This window comes from Sapajus apella, unplaced genomic scaffold (genome assembly GCF_009761245.1).
Source record: "Sapajus apella isolate SASKATOON/1434 unplaced genomic scaffold, GSC_monkey_1.0 scaffold47, whole genome shotgun sequence".
NCBI lineage: Eukaryota > Metazoa > Chordata > Mammalia > Primates > Cebidae > Sapajus > Sapajus apella.
The window spans coordinates 8,076,465-8,096,037 of record NW_022436987.1 but is presented as its reverse complement, the minus strand read 5'-3'; the positions used below and the strand labels follow the sequence as shown (position 1 = coordinate 8,096,037).

At 42.2% G+C, this 19,573-nt stretch overlaps 1 protein-coding gene across 10 annotated transcripts in view; it reads right to left on the bottom strand.

Annotated features, from left to right (window-relative positions):
* TEAD1 (TEA domain transcription factor 1) overlaps window positions 1–19,573 on the bottom strand; it is a 273,107-nt gene that overhangs the window by 151,975 nt on the left and 101,559 nt on the right. The gene's annotated exons all lie outside the window — the stretch shown is intronic.

Below are 19,573 nucleotides of genomic sequence, written 5' to 3'. Positions count from 1 at the left end.
GGATCTTGCTATGTCGCCCAGGCTGGTCTCAAACTCTTGGCATCAAACAATCCTCTTGCCTCAGCTGCCCAAACCACTGGGATAACAGGCATGAGTCACCCTGCCTGGCTCATTTTTTTTTTAAACGCTTTGGGACCTGGCCCATAACCAATGTTTTTTGGTTAGCTTTACTATATATAGCTCATTTAATCCTCACAACACCCATAGGCTGTACATATCCAGACTATATGTTCTAAAACCAGGACCTCTAATAGGACAATGGAGTAAAGTACTGAGAACTTCACATTTAAGTGTCAATGGTTATCATACAGACATGAATAAACAGGCTTATATCAAAGAAGGCAAACTAAAGAGAAAAGCAACAAGATTTCAGACTTGCCTATATTTTTATATCTAGGTCAAAACAACTTCTTCACTGGACTATATGGAATTTCTCTCTCTCTCTCCCTTTTTTTTTTTTTTTTTTTTTTTTTTTTTTTTTTTAACTATTTTCCCTTTACTTTTCTTTTCTTGATACTTTTACATTATCTTTACCCTTCTCACCCTCAAGCATTTGAAAGGTCAATGACAGTGGCCTGGAGAGAAAATATTCCACAACAGAGAGCTATTATTTATCTACCAAACAGAGCTTGAGGGAAATCTCCCTTAAAAACACTCACTCACTTTTGTCCTATTTTGGTACTCACCAAACAACTTTCTAATCAGAGAAGTTGATCTCAAATAGTCCCCATGTACCTCAAGGAGTGTCCCAGGCACATGCCCAATGTCCATCACCCTGCAGCCTGACCTCCCATCCCTGAAGCACTTCTGCATGCCCACCTATTTTAGTTTCAGGGAAGATTAGCGTCCATGTCTAGTTCATTTGTTCCCTTGTTATTGTTATTCCTAGATCTTTCCAGTTTCTGTAATCATATACTATGGTGCATTTAAATGTTTTGGTTTAATTTGTTCTGCGTGTAATAAACATTTCACCTATGTTCTACAAATAAATAGAGCTGCTTTGTTGGGATTTCTACAGCCTTTCTATAGCCACTTAGCTTTATTCTGCCTATTAAGGATGCATTTTCCCTTACTCCTTTATCATTTACTTATAGGAAGAGCTAATAACTCAAATGTAAGAAAATATTAGAGAACTGACTTACATTGGCCCCAAATCTCAATCAAGAAGTCCTGTCCTTGACACTGATGCTCTCTGACTCCTAAACTTTGCAGACACCTCTAAGATGTTCCACCCCCACAAGCACCCACCTGCAACCTATCACTAGTTACAGCCAGAAAAAAAAGGCCTGCTGATCAGGTATCTTAGTCATAGAAATGACTATAAGAAGCACCTGCTGAAAAGACACTTTACAAAAGAAGACATACATGAGGCCAACAAACATATGAAAAAATGCTCATTATCACTGGTCATTAGAGAAATGCAAATCAAAACTACATTGAGATACCATCTCATGCCAGTTAGAATGGCGATCATTAAAAAACCTGGAGACAACAGATGATGGAGAGGATGTGGAGAAATAGGAACACTTTTACACTGTTGGTGGGAGTGTAAATTAGTTCAACCATTGTGGAAGACAGTGTGGCGATTCCTCAAGGACCTAGAAATAGAAATTCCATTTGACCCAGCAATCCCATTACTGGGTATATATCCAAAGGATTATAAATCATTCTACTATAAGGACACGTGCACACAAACGTTCATTGCAGCATTGTTCACAATAGCAAAGACTTGGAACCAACCCAAATGCCCATCAATGGTAGACTGGACAGGGAAAATGTGGAACATATACACCATGGAATATTATGCAGCCATCAAAAATGATGAGTTCGTGGTGTCCTTTGTAGAGACATGGATGATCCTGGAAACCATCATTCTCAGCAAACTGACACAAGAACAGAAAATCAAACACCACATGTTCTCACTTACAGGCGAGTATTGAACAATGAGAACACATGGACACAGGGAGGGGAGCATCACACACTGGGGTCTGTTGGGGGGAAACGGGAGGGACAGTGGGGGGTGGAGAGCTGGGGAGAGATAGCGTGGGGAGAAATGCCAGATATAGGTGAAGGGGAGGAAGGCAGCAAATAACGCTGCCACGTATGTACCTATGCAACAATCTTGCATGTTCTTCACATGTACCCCAAAACCTAAAACGGTATTAAAAAAAAAAAAAAAAAAAAAAAAGAAGAAGAAGCACCTGCCCACCCCAGAAACTGACAAGGCCCTTAGTGCCTTCTAAAGATATCCCAGTACTGCCAGAATCTTCCCTCAGATCAGGAATTAATCTTCAAAAGCCTGAAATGTTGAGAGTAACTCACATCATAACAAGAAGAGGTCCTTCCCTGCTGACTACAAGGAATGCAGAACTGAAAAGTCTGGGAAACACCAGATACCTTTAGTTGATAAAGGTTTCTACAGAAGCCCTGCAAGAGACTCCCTGAATTTCCTTAAACACAAACCAAACTTAAGCTGTTCTCTGGAAGTTATAAATTAGAGAGGCCAAAAGCTTGGCATTTCCTATGCATAAACAACATATAAGAAGACAAACACGAGAGTAGCTATCCCTGGAAAATCTCCTCTATAGGGCATCCTAACATCCAGTCCATAACAGACCAGGGCATTCAGATGCACCTATAAAAATAATGCTACTGTGAATATGTGCGTACAAATCTTTGTGTGGGCATATGTTTTCATTTCTCTTGGATAAATACCTAGAAATAGAATTGCTCTATGTTTAACATTTTGAGGAACTGCCAGGCTGCTTTCCAAGGAAGCTGCCCCATTTTACATTCCCATCAGCAACAAATGATGCTTCTGTTTTTGCCTCCCACACCAACACTTGTTAATGTCTCTCTGACCACAGTCACCTGAGGGTATGACACGGTATCTCACTGGGGTTTTAATTTGCATTTTCCTAATGGCTAATTAGATTAAGTATGCCTTCATGTGTTTCTTGACTATTTACATATTTTTTATATATAAGATGCCTCAAATAGAGATGTCTGTTTAGATCAAAACTGGCAAAGGTAGTAAATGTTTGAATCAGTAAATAAAGATAAACAAACGAACTCCTTTTTAAGTCCCCATTTGTCTAAGATTCTTTAATACTGGAGATATGGGGGACAAACATGGGGAAATACAAGGGTTCCTTTACATTATTCCTATTTGTCAAAGTTTAACAGAATTACATTCATTGTCTCTGCCCAGTACAACTTAGCGATAAATGTCCAATCATCCTCATCTTACAGATGTAAGCTGTCATTTACTAAGTACCTACTATGTCCAAGGGATATGGAGATAAAGATGACATGTTAATCGCCCTTGAAAAGTTCACCACCTATTAACAGAGGAAATGAACCCCAAGAAGTAAACTGACTTGCCCAAGGCCCACTTAACCAGAACAGCAGAGCCCACATCTCCTTGATGTCCGTGTCCATGTCCAAGTATCACAGTCCCACCAGACTGGGAGAAAACAAAACATTAGGCTCTGGCCCTGCTGCAGACAGGTTCTCTGAAGGGTGGGTAGCAGGCACTGAAGGTAGCAGGGCCCCACACTCTGCCCAGGTTCAGCAACTGCCAATAGAGGGTTTGGGGATGGCGCCTCAGTCTGCATGGCTGGCCTTTCCCCCAGCCAGCAGCCTAAGAACAGCCCTACAGAGGTAATGAGCTGAAACCTGTAGCATACATACACGCTGCCACTGCTTAGGCAGAAAGCTGTCACCAACAAATGATAGATTTAAATAGCAGAGCAAGGACTCAAGCAGCCCTGGCCTGACAGAGGCTGCAAAGCAGCTGGAAGCTGCAGCCCCCCACCAAGGTGGGTCTGTTCTGCTGAGCCCCCTGGGCAAATCGTGGGCTGTAGGGCAGTGTCTGTGCACCAGCTGAGACTCAGGCAGGCCCAACTCGAAGCAATGCCTCCACAGGCCCACCTGAGCCCAGCCATACAACCCAATTGAGTTCGGGCTTCCACATGTCGCATGCTTCTCTCGATACATATCCGTGCTGGAGACGCGCAGCCCAGGAGGCTCTCAGCTTGCATTTGTTGATGCTAATTATCAATCTGGCTGAACAGCCATCTGGAGGGAGATGTCGGGTGTAAAGGCACACTCACCAGGACTCTAGGTTCCCACCTCCTACCTATTCTGAGCCAAACTCTTTCTTGTCTGCTCGCTCTCTCAAGGTATTCAAAAGACACTGGCTACATGCTCAAAACTTGAACTTGGATGGCCCTGGAAATCATTAGCCAACAAAAACCGTATACTCTCGCTCAGGTCACCGTACTCTCTTAAAAAGTGTTTCATTTTTGCTTCTTTTCAAATACATTTCACGACTATAGCAAAAATAATAAAAATATATAATAAAAGCAATGCTAATAAGAACGACTATGTGCTGAGAGCTTACCCTGTGTCAGGTACTGTCTACGAAACCAACGCAAGTTACCTCACCTAACTGGCACAACCAGTCCTCGGGGTAGGTGTCATTGTCCCCATTTTACAGAGGAGACTTATTAAAATCAAAATCATACACCACCTAGAGGTAGTAATGTTAGATCTTTCTAACCCTGAAGTGTTAATTCCAACCTGAGGTGATGAAATCTCAACTTATTATGTGTACAGGAGTCTCAATTACATAAAGACAGTTTGGGGCCAGGCGCAGTGGCTCACGTCTATAATCCAAGCACTTTGAGAGACCAAGGGAGTAGGATCACTTGAGGCCAGGGGCTTGAGACCAGCCTGACCAACACAGCCAGGCCCCATTTACTCAATATTTTTTACACAGATCACCCCTGTAATTCCATATTCTCAGTGCCTAAGGGCACGATATTGTACAAGACAGTCCCTTTAAAAAGTCTGCTTTGCTCTTACTTTAAATATTGACTAGGTCTTATATATACCTCACAACTCTGGTGAAGTACTACATTTTCATATTTGGAAATGTGTACACAACGCTTTTTTAAAGGTTTCATTTTTGCTTCTTTTCAAGTGAATTTTGTGGATATACCAAAAATTTACGAATTTGTTAATAATATTACCAAAGCTAATTTAGCAGTATACTATCTCTCAGTCAAAAGGCTTGTCAAAGATATTTAGCAAAAGGTGAAAGATTTGGCAGGGCGCAGTGGCTCATGCCTGTAATCCCATTTTGGGAGGCCTACGTGGACGGATCACCTGAGATCGAGAGTTCGAGACCAGCCTGGCCAACATGGGAAAACCTTGTCTCTACTAAAGATACAAAATTAACCAGGCGTGGTGCTCAGTGCCAGTAGTCTCAGCTGCTCAGGGGGCTGAGACAGAAGAATCGCCTCAATCCGGAAGGCAGAGGTTGCAGTGAGCCGAGATCACCCCATTACACTCCAGCCTGGGTGACAAGAGTAAAACTCCGTCTCAAAAAAAAAAAAGGGGGGAAAGCTTAATACAGTCTGAAGAGAAACCAGAGTATCATGTCAAAGATATCTAGAAATATTTGCCATTTATTAGAATTATAGCTCTCATCATCAAAACTGGCTGACATTTAAAATAATTTTAGTTACAAGCCAAGATGTTATAGCCTCAGTATTTTTCTCCAAAAAACATAATTTTATGAAATTAAATGCATATATTCTTTAGTTTTTATATTCTTAAGCTATAAATGTGAAATATGTTGTCTTTGTTTATTTAAGATTTTAAATCAGACTGCTTTGATCAAGTAAAGCAGAAAAAGTTCTACATTATATAGCCAGCTCACTTCTCTACTTTTCAAAGATTGGAAAATAAAGAAATGCTTTTAAGCTCTTTAGCTCTCATGAACAATTTAATCTGTCCAATGAAAAAACAACTTCCTTCAACACTAACCAAAAAAGGATGTATTTTTACTGAATTAGCGTCTCAGAAGGCTCTAAAGCTCCAGGTATGTGATACCCACCACATCGCTACTTTCTCCAAAGCTTAATAGGAACCATTAGGGAACCATCCCTTGATCCAGGTATATCACACAATGGTTGGCAAAAAGGAAGTATATAATTGCAACATATCATTCCCTTTCTTGAGTAGGAATGTGTCTCTTAAATGAGAAAGAAAAAGGCCAAAAGAAATCAAAGATCCAGCAAGGTGATGCTGTGTCCAGGTGGCATACCTTTCTATTCCAAATGTCATGCAGGTGTCATATCCCATGGCCCACCCCCAAGGATAGGGTGAGAGACCTGGGCCCAGGCTTGCTTTCCGTGTTTCACTACCCATCAGCCGGTGATCCTTTCAAAACCTAATCAGATCACACTCCCCCTCACAGTGAAAGCCAAAATCCTTACAGAGAGGGCTATGAGACTCTGCAAGAGCTAGGCTGTGACCTCCATGCTGGCTCCCCTCTCCTGCTGACTCCACCCAAGCCATGGAGGCCCACCAGTCCTCAAACACATCAGGCACGCCAGGGCTTTGATGCCTGTGGGGCTCTCTGCCTACAACACTCTTCTGCAAATGTCTATTTGGCTTATCCCCTCAATCACTCTCATCTCTTTCAGGTTTGAACCATCCCTCTCTATCTTCCTTCCCTGCTTTACTTTCCTCTTTATCACTTCCACCACCTAACATACATATCTTCCTTACCTATTACCCCCACTAGAATGTAAGCTCCACGAGTTCAGGAACTCTTGTCTGTTGTTGCTCACTGCAATATCTCCACTGCCCAGAGCAGCATCTGACATATCCTTGGCACTCAATAAGCATCTACTAAATGAAAGAGGCACTGTGAAACCATGCCCCAGAGGGAAGCAAAATCAGGCCAGTCCTTACTAAGTAAGGTTGCAATATAAAATACAACCACAGCATAGGATATGCTTGTATTAAAAAATTATTCTTTGTTTATCTGTAATTCCAATTTAACTAGGTCTCTCATACTTCTATTTCCTAGGTCTGGCAATCCTACTGCTAACTCCAGTGAGAGAATGGGCAAATCCAGACCACTCCGGTCGGCTGCGAGGGGCAGAGGTCCAAGGACACAGCCAGAAGACCCAGTGAAGAGCCATTTTCTCTCCTCTGGCCTCTGTCATTGAGGATCCATGGTGGTCTGGGTTCTGCCAGCTTTAGATAGAAAAATAAGCCAGTGCAGGCTGAGAAAGCTACCAGGCAGAACATTCATCTCCACCTCCTCTACTCTCAAAAAAGAATACCTTCTCTGCCTAAATCCCCATTTGGCTTGGTCTCAGCGAGGCCCAGCTGCTTATGTCCCCTCCCACTCTGTGCTGTGACTGTAGAAAGCACACAGACACCTGGGAGACAAGTAACTATGCCCTGTTCCGTCACACACCTGTCAGGAGCCCAAGGCCTTGGCTCCCCTCCACCTCTGAGACAAAAGATTGCATGGCTGAGTTGTTGAGCTCTAGCTGGTGCCACAGGCTTGTAGAATAGGATGCTTCTCTTGTGATTTGTATGTTACCAGCATGCTATCTTATGCTATGTGCAAGAGACAACTGAATATATGCTTAGAAAAAAAGTAAGTTAGTAAATTATGACATACCCACACTCGCCACTGAAAATCAAAGTTCCTGGATCTAGGTTCTGAATAGTCATGGACTGTCAGAGATATGCTCATGCTATTCACAGGCTTCCCATCTCCTGGGCCCTCCAACATGGGAGATCCCTGAGGTTTCTATCCTCCAGATACCAAGATCCGCAGACGAAACCTCCAAAGACTAAGATCTGTAAGTTCCCAGAACCTAAAGTCATGTGGGTCATAGGACCAGGAGGAGGGTAGGGGATGAGGGAATATCACCTGGGATAGGAATAAGAATTGAACCAAAAGTGAAGGCACAGGAAGGAAGATTATATATCTTGCTTTGCTATGGTTTATTTCTGTTTTCCTGGTGTCATTGTTAACACTGCCCCATTTATTCTCCAAAGTGTCTTAGTTTGAACATTAAATGATGTGGTCATTCTAGGCACCAGCCAAACTGGGAACGACCTCTGTGCCCTGGAACCCAGGATCTGTGGGACAGGAGGAAAGAGCCGTGCAGGAGCAGCTGCAACCAAGCTGGGCCAACTCGCCCTCAGAATTGGAACCAGGAAAAGGGCATCTCTGGGCAGCAGCTTCCAATCTGAAAACTGAGGAGTCTGGGCTGATCTCTCCAGATCCCTCCAGCTCTGTGTCTCAGAGAACAGCTGGGAGGGTACTTGTCCTACTCTCCTACCCCCACTTACCCAGAGCACATGCAGGCCCACACGTTCCCCACAGATCCCAGGCACAGGCCACCAGGAGCCCTGGCCCTGGCTCAGAAACATCCTCACATTAGGGTGTCAAATGACTGAAGAGTCAGTCTTTGATCTGACACAGAGAGAGGGCAGGGCTTGCTGCATCTGGCAGGTCATGCCTACCGTCTCTGGGTTTTCTCCAATCTTCTCCACACTCATGCTGGCCCCCAGAGAGCAAGCTGGAGCAGATTTCAAAAGGGGGCTGATTCTCCAGCTTCCCCTCACCCTGGCATGCTGCAGGTCTGCACTTCTCAGTGACAGGAGCAACAGTTAACAGGGTAGCTAAAGCCTTGCAACTGAAACCACCAAACGGAGCTGAGCAACACTCCCAGGGAGGATGGGAAGAAGGAGATCACACACGAAGCCCAGACCAGTTCTGACTTAAGGAAAGGGAAGAAGGAACTATGATCCTGAACCTGACCCATTAACTCACCTTAGGGAGCCAGAATGAAACATGCCAAGACATTCAGCACCTCCAGCACTTGCAAGAAAGTGATCTGCTTCCATCAACACAGCACCAAGAGAAACACTTCAGCACACTTAGTACAGTAAACATACATGAATTCAGCCTCCCCACTCCTGTATTTGTAAAGTTTCATGTGACATGCAAGATGCTTACTCAAGATAATGACCCTTAATGCTTCCAGTGGATTCTCTCCTAGCCTGTCTTCCTTTCTGTCCTTTCCTTCTGTCTCTGAGACAAGCTTGTCCACTTCCAGGGTCTCAACTCCAAACCCTGTGATGTGTTGCAAACTGTTCTCAAATCCAGAATGCTCAACTGCCCAGTGCCCACTAACACCATCCCCATGAAGTGCCCCAAAGCCCTGCCAACTCCATACAACCCAAACTCATCACACCAATTTTAGCCCTTACAACTTGTCTCCCTGCTGCACACCTGTCTCTATAAATGGCACATCTTTTCCCCATCAGAAAACCCTACAGAGACCTCTCATCTCTAATATACCTAATCTAAATACCTAATCATTAATATACTGACCTAAAATGTCCTTCCCATCCATCCCCTCCTTGTCACTCCCACAGCCTCTGACTTAGTTCAAGCCCTCCTCATCTCCTACCACGAATGCTGCAGTATCAATCTCCTTATAGGAGATAAGGCTCCCAGAGTAATTCTCCTCAAACACTTGTTGAATATCCTAAAAACAGGGGCTCCCATCCCCCTTCCTGTGCATATGCTGCATACACAGAAAAGCTGTGAACCTCTGATCTTATTGTTCGAAGGACACTGCCACTGCCTGACACTTCACTCCCACAACGTCTCAGCTTACAAGCCACACCACACTCCATCCACCCTTCTAGACATCCCACATGCTACCTCTACCAGCCCCCTTACTATTCCTGAAAACACTGTATTTTCACATCTCTCTGCCTTCAGCCTTCTCTCTCCTCCACTTTGTCCAACCCTGAGGGGCAATTCAGCCTAGACAATTCAGACTGTGAACTGTCTTAGCAGTCAGACATGGAAGGTTTTTTGGAATCCCAGCTCCACCACTCAGTAGCCATTTGACCTTGAGTGTCAGTGTGTGACCTAAATATCTGAGAAACAGCTCACTAGGTTTTCCCCAAAACTGAAATGGGAAATTCCCTCCACAGAAATATCCTTGGAAAAAACACTGTCAGAGGTTTTCACAAATAAATGCATCTTAGCAGAGAACCTTCCTACCTATTGGCACATGTCTCCCAAGTTCTAAAGGAGGAGCTACCAGTAAGCAGCACAACGCATCCACAGAGCCAACTGCAAAGCTTTACCAGCACTAACTTCCAGAGCACAAGGGCTGGGCTCTGGCCATCTCCCAATGAGAGGCTCAAACACTCAGGCCCAAAGACACCCTGCAAAGAGCAAAGCTGGTCAGCAGGGGACTGACTGTGAGAAGATAAGTTCTCCTCACTACTTAAAAAAAAAAAAAAAAAAAAAAAAAAGGATGAAAATTCCGGACTTTGTCATCCAGTGATTTAAAAAGTGCGTGTGCGCACACGTGCGCGCACACACACACCTCTGGTTTAGTGACTTCCAGACACAAAAACTCTGGTTTTTATCACCCTGACAGTGATTACTCTTTTGTGAACAAGACCCTGTTTAGTGACATCTGGATCCTAAGACCAAAGTTCAACCACATTTTAAGGGTAACTAGATTCAGGTTTACGGGGCACTTTTGGGGTATCAGGATCTTGCACCACATAACTTCATTCACCTTCTTCAAAAGCAGCACTCGGCTCCCTCTGTACTGCTGCCACAGGTTCAGTCACCTTCTCCCTCACCTGGTATTTGAGTTAACTGGTATGTTCATCTGCTTTCTCAGCATTCTCCTCTCTTTCCATCTTTGCTACTATAAAAGTGCTCTGCACCCGAAGTAAGAGAGCTATTATTGCAATGGTAGCTAACATTTATCACCCAATTTATCAAGGCCAGGCATGATGCTAAGCATATATAAGAAGCCATGGGATTCTGAGATTCTGGTAAGGATTACACTGAATCTGTAGATCAATTCGTAGGTACTGTTGTCTTAGCAATGTTAAGTCTTCCAACTCATGAATATAGAATGCCTTTCAGCTTATTTAGGTATTTATTTCAACAATATTTTGTAGTTTTAGAGGTAAATGTTTTGCTCTTTTGTTACATTTATTCCTGTGTATGTTGTTCTTTTTCATATTATGGTGAATAAAATTGCTTTATTTCATTTTCAGGTTATTGGTTAAGTATAGAGATACAATTGAGTAGCTAGGCACAGGGGCTCACGCCTATAATCCCAGCACTTTGGGAGGGCGAGGAGGATGGATCACCTGAGGTCAGGAGTTTGAGGCCAGCCTGGCCAACATGGTAAAACCCCATCTCTACCAAAAATACAAAAACTAGCAGGCATGGTGGCAGACACCTGTAATCCCAGCTACTTGGGAGGCTGAGGCAGGAAAATCACTTGAACCTGGGAAGCAGAGGTTACAGTGGGCTGAGATTTGCGCCACTGCACTCTAGCCTAGGCAACAAGAGCAGAGCTTCATCTCAAAAAAAAAGAAAGACATACAATTGAGATTTATGTATTTATCTTGGACCCAGAAGCCTTGCTACAATTGTTTATGAACTTTAATAGTGTTGTGTGTGTGTGTTTTTAGCTACATATAAGATCGAATAGAGATACTTTGACTTCTACCTTCCCAATCTGAGTAATTTTTATTTCATTTCCTTGTCCAACTACTGTTACTCCAGTATAATATTGAATGGAAGGAGTAAAAGCAGACACCCTTGTCTCACTCCTGATCTCATGAGGAAAGCATTCAGTCTTTTACTATTATATATTTGCTTAGATTTTTCATAGATGCCCTTTAGGAGGTAAGAGGCCCTCTTCTAACCCTAGTTTGCTCATTATTTACATCATGAAGGGGTGCTGGATTTTGTGAAATCCTTTTTCTATATCTGTTGAGATCATGTGGTTTTTTCCTTCATTCTATTAATGTGGTGTATCACATTAACTTATTTTCAGATGTTAAACCGACCTTGCATCCCTGGGATAAATCCCACTTGGTCACTGTATATAAACCTTTTTATATGTTGCTGAATTGGGTTCATATTTTGTGGAGGAGCTTCATATCTATATTCGTAAGAGATATTAGTTCTTTTCTCATGATATCTTTGTATGATTTTGCTGTCAGGATAATATTGCTCTCAAAGAATAAACTAGGTATTCTAAGTATTTTTAATGTATATCTAATTTAAGCTTCACACCAAAGTTATGAGATAGGCACCAATATTAGTCCCACTGTTCAGATGAGGACATGGAGGTTTAGGAATATTAGTGAGTCCATGGTTACACAGCCAGTGAAGTGGCAAAGCCAGGATTTAAACCCCAACAGCCCTTACTCCCAACCCTATGCCCTTTACCACCAATGAAGAACTTACTCCAACAGGCCGATAAGCCCCTTATATATCAGCCAATGAGCTAGCTAGATTTTTGCAGCCTGGAAACTCACCCTAACTCAATACTCTGCTGAACTCCACAGTGAGAGCTTACTTAGTTCATTGCTCCTGGTAACTGTATCATTCAGGATCAACAATGTCATCTTAGAATAGTCAGTGGTGGAAATTATTTTCAGGCAACTAAAACTAAACCCACAGTCAACCTGAAAAAAGGAACATTTACACACACACACACACACACACACACACACACACACACACCCTCTCCCACTTAGAAATATCTCAAATAAGCTTATAAATATATTATGTCCGGTATATACCAGGGAAAAGAAATGGTCAAAGACTAACTTTCTAGAATTATGCCTTACTATTGTGAACAAATTACTCTAGTTCACGATATCTCAGGTGTAAGATCAATATGGTTATGATGGAAAAGTGTCAACAGGGGAGTAGGTTCTTGTAAATGAGTTAAGTTTCCTAAGTTGTTTCACCAAGTGGTTTCTCAAGATAAAACAATCCAACAGAAAACATCCTGGTCTCTGTCTGTGCTTTAGTTTCTTATTTATGTAATCAAAATTCTTGCCCATGTTGTTTCACTAGACTGTTGTAAATGTCATAAAATGGCAAGAATGCAGGAAAGAAAACTCTTGAGAGGCAAAAGACAGAATTTTATTACCAACAACTTTCACTAATTCAAACATTGAGGACCTAATGTGTGCCCAGAACTGTACTGGAGGCTGAGCAGCACTGGCCCTTGGAGAGTTCTCAGTGGGTATGGACCCACAGAAATAAAGCCTGATAGTGCTTACTACAGCTTTAAAAAAAAAAAAAAAAAAAAAAAGCATCTTTCGAACCCTTTAACAAACAGTTAAAAATCATGTACTATGGAAACATAAGAGAGGAGAAAATTAGCTCTGCCTGTGGAGACTAAGGAAGGCTTCAGAAAGGATGGAGTATTACTGTTCTTCAATAGGGTCTGGAAGGACCAGTAGGAGTCTACCAAGCAAAAAACAGGATGAACAGTATCCCAGACACCAGAGAAGCCCATTCCTCCTTTTCTGTTGTTTATCTAGAACCAAAACTCTCTTCCACCCTAGACAGGCAGCAGTGCAGGGATGCCGAGTTCTGGGCACATCAGGACTGGAGCCGGGATACGAACCCCAATCAGTTTGGCTCCAGAGCCTGAGCACTTAACCAGTACTTTCAAGATTAAATATAATTAATGAATTCAATGAAATGAGAATCTGACCCTGGGCAACTTACTAAACCTCTCTAGAACATGGTTTCCTCATCTGTGATGTCAGAATAATAGTAGTTATTCATAAGACTTGTTACAAGGTTTCAATGCTAAGTGTTCAGAACAGTACCTGGCATGCTGCAAACACTGGATAAATATTCATTATTATTATTATTATTATTATTATTATCTTGAGTCCCAGTCACAATACTTGCCGTGGTCAGTCTATGCCTTACTAAGGTTCGTACATTTCAAAAGGTTCCTATCACAATGCATGTGTTCAACCCACTTGACAATTCCGTTCATCTAACACTGTTTGTGGTTGCTGTATAAGGACACATGGGGACTGAGAGAATGCTTCCTAATACACATGGTTTACAATCCAAGTAACCTAAATAGCATCTTTCATAATCAGGATCGTATCACCATTGCATTTTGTGTGTTGCTGTGAGACAGAAAATACAAGGGCACATCTTAGTACAGAGATTGCAATAACAGTTGAATAAACATGCAATCCGATACCTCACATCTGGCATGTCATCGTTCCCAATACTTTACTCACAATCAAATATGTTTAAGGCTGTGGCTACTTTATAGGTACAAATGTCTTTATCAGGACGTTAACGTGCACCAAACCTCTCTCAATAAAAGCAGTCATAAACAACAATCTCCTCTAAGCTGTCATGGAAGCTACTGTGTTTGTAATAGAACCATTCATCTAAGAGACAGTTGGCAAAGCCCATCTGAACACAATAGCAGGGAAGTCACAGAGCACAGAGGCAGACTCAGGGAAGAGGGCAGGCATAGAGTGGGCAATTGGGAACTTTGTAAATGGCTGAAAAAACTCAGCTTATTAACATATGTTAAATATTACCCCAGAAGCTGTAAAGCTTTGGGGTGATATATTTCCCCCAAAGCATTCTCTTTTGGGTAGCCTAAAAGTTCCTTGCAAAACGAACAATGTTCTATGGAAATTTTCAGCTAATTACCAATTTCACTGCCTGTAGGGGGGGAAAAAACTACAATGCAATAAAGAAAAAATTTTTTAAATAAATTAAACATCCAGGGCAGCAGGTTTCACTGTCATACCTTTCAGACTGTGTTCTAAAAGGCTAAGAGGGAGAGGAGACTATATTGACATAGGAACAAGCTTTAAAAAATAAATAAGGTTGGGCACAGTGGCTCAGGCCTGTAATCCCAGCACTTTGGGAGGCTGAGGTGGGAGGATCAACTGAGATCAGAAGTTCAAGACCAGCCTGGCCAACTTGGTGAAACCCCATTTCTACTAAAAATACAAAATTAGCCAAGCATGGTGGTACATGCCTGTAATCCCAACTACTTGGGCAACTGAGGCAGGAGAACTGCTTGAACCTGGGAGGCAAAGGCTGCAATGAGCCAAGATCATGCCATTGCACACCAGCCTGGGCAACAAGAGCAAAACTCCATCTCAAAAATAATAATATTAATAATAATATCCAAATGGGCTTTGAAGAACAAATTTGATTTTATTATTTAGCTGGAACTAAAATATTTGAGGAAAGGGAAGGTGGGCAGGTGGAATAATCTGCAGGGTATGCATAGCAGGTCAATATCAAGCCAATCAAACACATTCGTAATGAAATATAATTAACAGTTATAATCAAATCAGAATCTACAGCACACTGTAAAGTACCCGGAGTGTTTTTATTCTCTAAAATCCACCCACCTCTGTCCAAAGGCAGTACATATACAAGATTACTTGCCAGGAATCTATTACAAAGGATAACAGGACCATCAAAAAACATTATTGGCAGAGAGAAGCCCCCAACCCTCAAGGAGTAAACCACATCTACTCTCACGTACAAGTTGAATGAAAAATACTCAGCAGAGACGTGGATCCTGTTCACTCTATTTGTGGTGTGAGCCTATGCACTTTTGAAGACTCGATGTGGACATTTTCCTCTCTCGCTCCCATCACCATCTTACCATAAACAGGAATGTTGGAATAATGCATCTCCAAGTTGGGCCAGCTGACTGACACACCCAAGTGGCCAGGGTACCTGCTCACATCCTGGACCAATGTCCTAAAACCTCTGATAAGAAGGCCCTGTTCTCCTCCTCCGCCCTAAAACTGCCACTCTCTGACCACCCGTCCCCTGAGCTCAGCATCCCAGCCACCCACAAGTATAAGAAAGAGATGCTCTCCAAACATGCCTGCACCCCTCCCTACCCACTGTGACCCTGCTGTGACTCCCCTGGGTGAACCCCCCAGTAAATATCGCACCACAGCAGACCCAGGCAATATGGTTTGCTTTCTGAGTCTTGCCATTTTCCAAATTTTTCTTTAATGAATATTCTTTACTTAGAACCAGAGGAAAAAATAAACTTGACACAATTATCTTTTTTCTTCTGATTCCAAAAGCAACATATGTTTGCGATTGAAAAAATCTCATTAATACAGAAACATACTAGAAACCAAGTCTCCTATAATCTCATCTCCCTGTGGCAAGCACTATTAGTAGACTGTAAATTCCTCCAGATTTTTCTCTAGGATCCTCCCCACGCAACACACTTCTATATTTAAATTTATCAAGTTGAATGGTCTCTAAAATAGCACCTTTACTAAGAGACCAACAGAACACTGCCACCAATAATGATCATTTATTGTAAAAAGACCACTTTAAACACATACTATCACTGGAATGGGATAAAATAAATAACAACAATAACAGATCAGAGACAAGCTCTCACGGGAAATGGAAGACCGCAGTGACAGATGAGTGAGGAACTGACGGTCTAGAGATGGGGGTCCAGTGGAAGGAGAACAGCAAAACAGTGTTGAACCCAGGCCTGTGCTGCTAAAAACACAAACATCCACCTACTCCCTACTTGCCCTGATGCTGCGGGGGGCCACTGTGAGGGAGACCTGATGAACCTCCACACAGCAACAGGCTCCCTTTGGTCTCTTCTATCATGTGTGGCTCTGATCCCTCCATGTCTGCCCTGAAGCTCCCCGTCCCCCTGTTCTTTGGCAGAAACTTTAAGGAAGGGGGGCTCAGCTCAATTTCTCCCTTAACTTTATAGCCCTCTAACTGAGCTAGGGACGTTTAATGCTGCTTGATGGTTCCAAAGTATTCTTTGCTACTTTTCCAACAAGTCCTGAACAGGCTTAACTTCCAAAAGCATTAATTTTTTTAAATATAACTTACATTTTTTGACTTTTAAGTTCAGGGGTACATGTGCAGGTTTGTTATATAGATAAAGTCATGTCACGGGAGTTTGTTGCACAGATTATCTGGTTGCCCAGGTAGCAAGCCTGGTATCCATTCATTATTTTTACCCATCCTCTCCTTCCTCCCACCCTTCACCAGGCCCGGTGTCTGATGCTCTCCTCTATCTGTCTGTGTCCATGTGTTCTCATTATTTAGCTCCCTCTTACAAGTGAGAACATGTGATATTTGGTTTTCTGTTTAAACTGATTAAAGCATTAATTTGAAGAATTCAAAGAACTTCCTCATACATAATTACATTTTCTCTCAACATTGCTGAGAGGTAGAAAGAAACATGCTGACTTACCTGACCCATTCTACTGGTGATGGCAACAAGGCTCAAAGAGCTTATATGCCTGGCCCATATAACTATAACCATATATCACAAATAGGCACAGTTTTGGACCAACCAAAGAATTTGGGAGGAGAAAGGTAGAAATGCTGGCATTTTCTTCTGACCTCAATGTTCCTCCTGTCCCACTGCTATGCTCTCTGCATTCTACTGGGTAGATACCACTTACACTCTATGAACATCTTTCCATTCATATCCATGGAGCCATGTACTCCTCAAAGAAATCCCCCCAGCATCTAGTTTACTTTGGTACCTTCTTTACAAATTCACGCTTTACCACTGTGAAGTTCAGCATCTACATGACTAATCAACTAAGTGTGGATGCACCTCACAAGGCCTTGCTTCCTCATCTCCCATGCCCATCACCCACATTCACATCAGTTGACCGTATTTGTGACTACACCTCAAAACTCATCCCTTGAAATCTCTCCATCTCTAATCTCAATGCTGCCTCTCCCATGCATGACCAGAGGCTCCTGTCCTGCCTCCTCTCCTACACACAGCAGAGCCTCTAAACAGCACGCCCCATGACCTACCAGCACCTCCAGCTTCAACTTGTCCTTTTCCAGCCTACGACCAAGCTGTAACAACTGTCAAAATATAAATAAATCCAATAATCCTCTTTGCCAATGGGTTCCCTTACAAGTAATACACATCATAGACCTACATTTAAAACATACAACTATAAAACTTTTAGAACAGGACACAGGAGAAAATTTCCAGGAGGCAGCAGTAGGCAATGAGTTCTCAGACTCGACACCAAAAGCATGACTCACAAAAGAAAAAACTAATAAATGAGACATCGTTGAAATTAAAACTTTTGCTCTATCAAAAGTTTTGCTCTGTTAAAAGTTCTTTTGCTTTGCCCACGTGAACAAGATGAAAAGATACGCTACAGATAAGGAAAAAATCTTTGCAAACCACATATCCAAACAAGGGAGTTGTATCTAGAAAAAAGAATTCCAAAAACACAACAGTAAAAACATAAATCCTCCAATTAGAAAATAAACAAAAGACATGAACAGACCTTTCACTGAAGAGGATATACAGATAGCAAATAAGCACATGAAAAGATGTTCAACATCACTAGTCTTTAAGGAAACGCAAAGTAAAAACACATAAGGTATCAATACACACCTATCACTCACAATGAAAATATACAACGGTCATGACACCAAATGCTGGTGAGGATGCAGAAAACTAGATTGCAGGTGAGAATGTCAAGTGGTATGGCTACTCTGGAAAACACTTGGGTAGTTTCAAAGAAAATAAAATGCTAAATGTACAAATACCGTATGAGCCAGCAAATTACACTTGTGGACATTTATCCCATGTAAGTGAAAATTTAGTTTCATACAAAGACCTATACGTGTATGTTCATAGTGGATTTGTAATGTCCAAACACTGGAATCAGCCCAGATGCCCTTAAACGGCAGAATGATTAAACGCTGGTACATACACACTGCAGAATAGTACTCAATGATAAAAAGCAAAAAACCTGATACACACAACCTGGGTAAAGCTCCAGGGAATTAAGCTGAGTTGAAAAAAACCAATCCCAAAAGGTTCATGTAGTCTGATTCCATTTACACAACATGTTTGAAATGACAAAATTTTAGAAACAGAGAACAGATCAGTGGCTGCCAGCAGTCAGGGAGAAGGGCAACCCAGGCCCTGTGGTGTAGGAGCTGTTCTGTATTCTGATTGTGGAGGTGGAGACATGAACCTGCACAAGGCTAACACACAGCAAGTAGTGTACACAACTTAGTACACACACACAAATGAGCTCAAGTAAAACTGGGAGAATCTGAGTCAGATCAGTGGGTTGTATCGTTGCCAATATCCTGCTTGCAGTATTTACACTCTAGTTTTGCAAAATGTAACCATTTGGGGAAAGGGAGTGGGCAACATGCATAAAGGATCCCTTTGTGTATTATATCTCACAACTGCATGTGAATCTACAATATCTCAATAAAAATGTCAATTAAAAAAAGAAAGATTTAATACTCTCCAACTTCTCTTGGGCCTTTCACTGCTGGGCAGTTCTTTTATTCACCCTTGTCTGTCTACAATAACACCTGTACTAAGCTTGCTCTACTTTTCAAAAGCCCACCACCCGCTCCGCCAATGTGATCTTAACCTTCATCTGAGAAATGCAGTGAGGCCCCCTCTCGCCCCTCCCCATCCTCCTCCATTCTGCATAAGAGGAAAAGAAGCTCCCTTCCCTTTAAAGTCCTTTCTGGGTTTTGCTCCATCAAATACATCCTCAACTAATAAATTCTTCTCCCCAACTAACCAAATGACCAAGTCTCTCTCCTGTCCTAAAATAAGACTTCTCTTAATTTGTTCTGCCTTCAGGATATCATGTCTCCTTCCATTCATGGCCAAACTCTCAGAAGACTGGGTCATGGTAATGTTCCTTTTCAGTAGAAAGGGAACATAAACTGAAGAACGAAACTAGTGTCGTTCCTTTCCTGCACCAAAACCTTATAAGGACTGCTTCAAATCTTAGTCTCATTCTCTGCTCACTTGTCTCTTATATCAACTCTAAAAATGTGGTCCTCTCTTCTTGGACCCAGACTGCA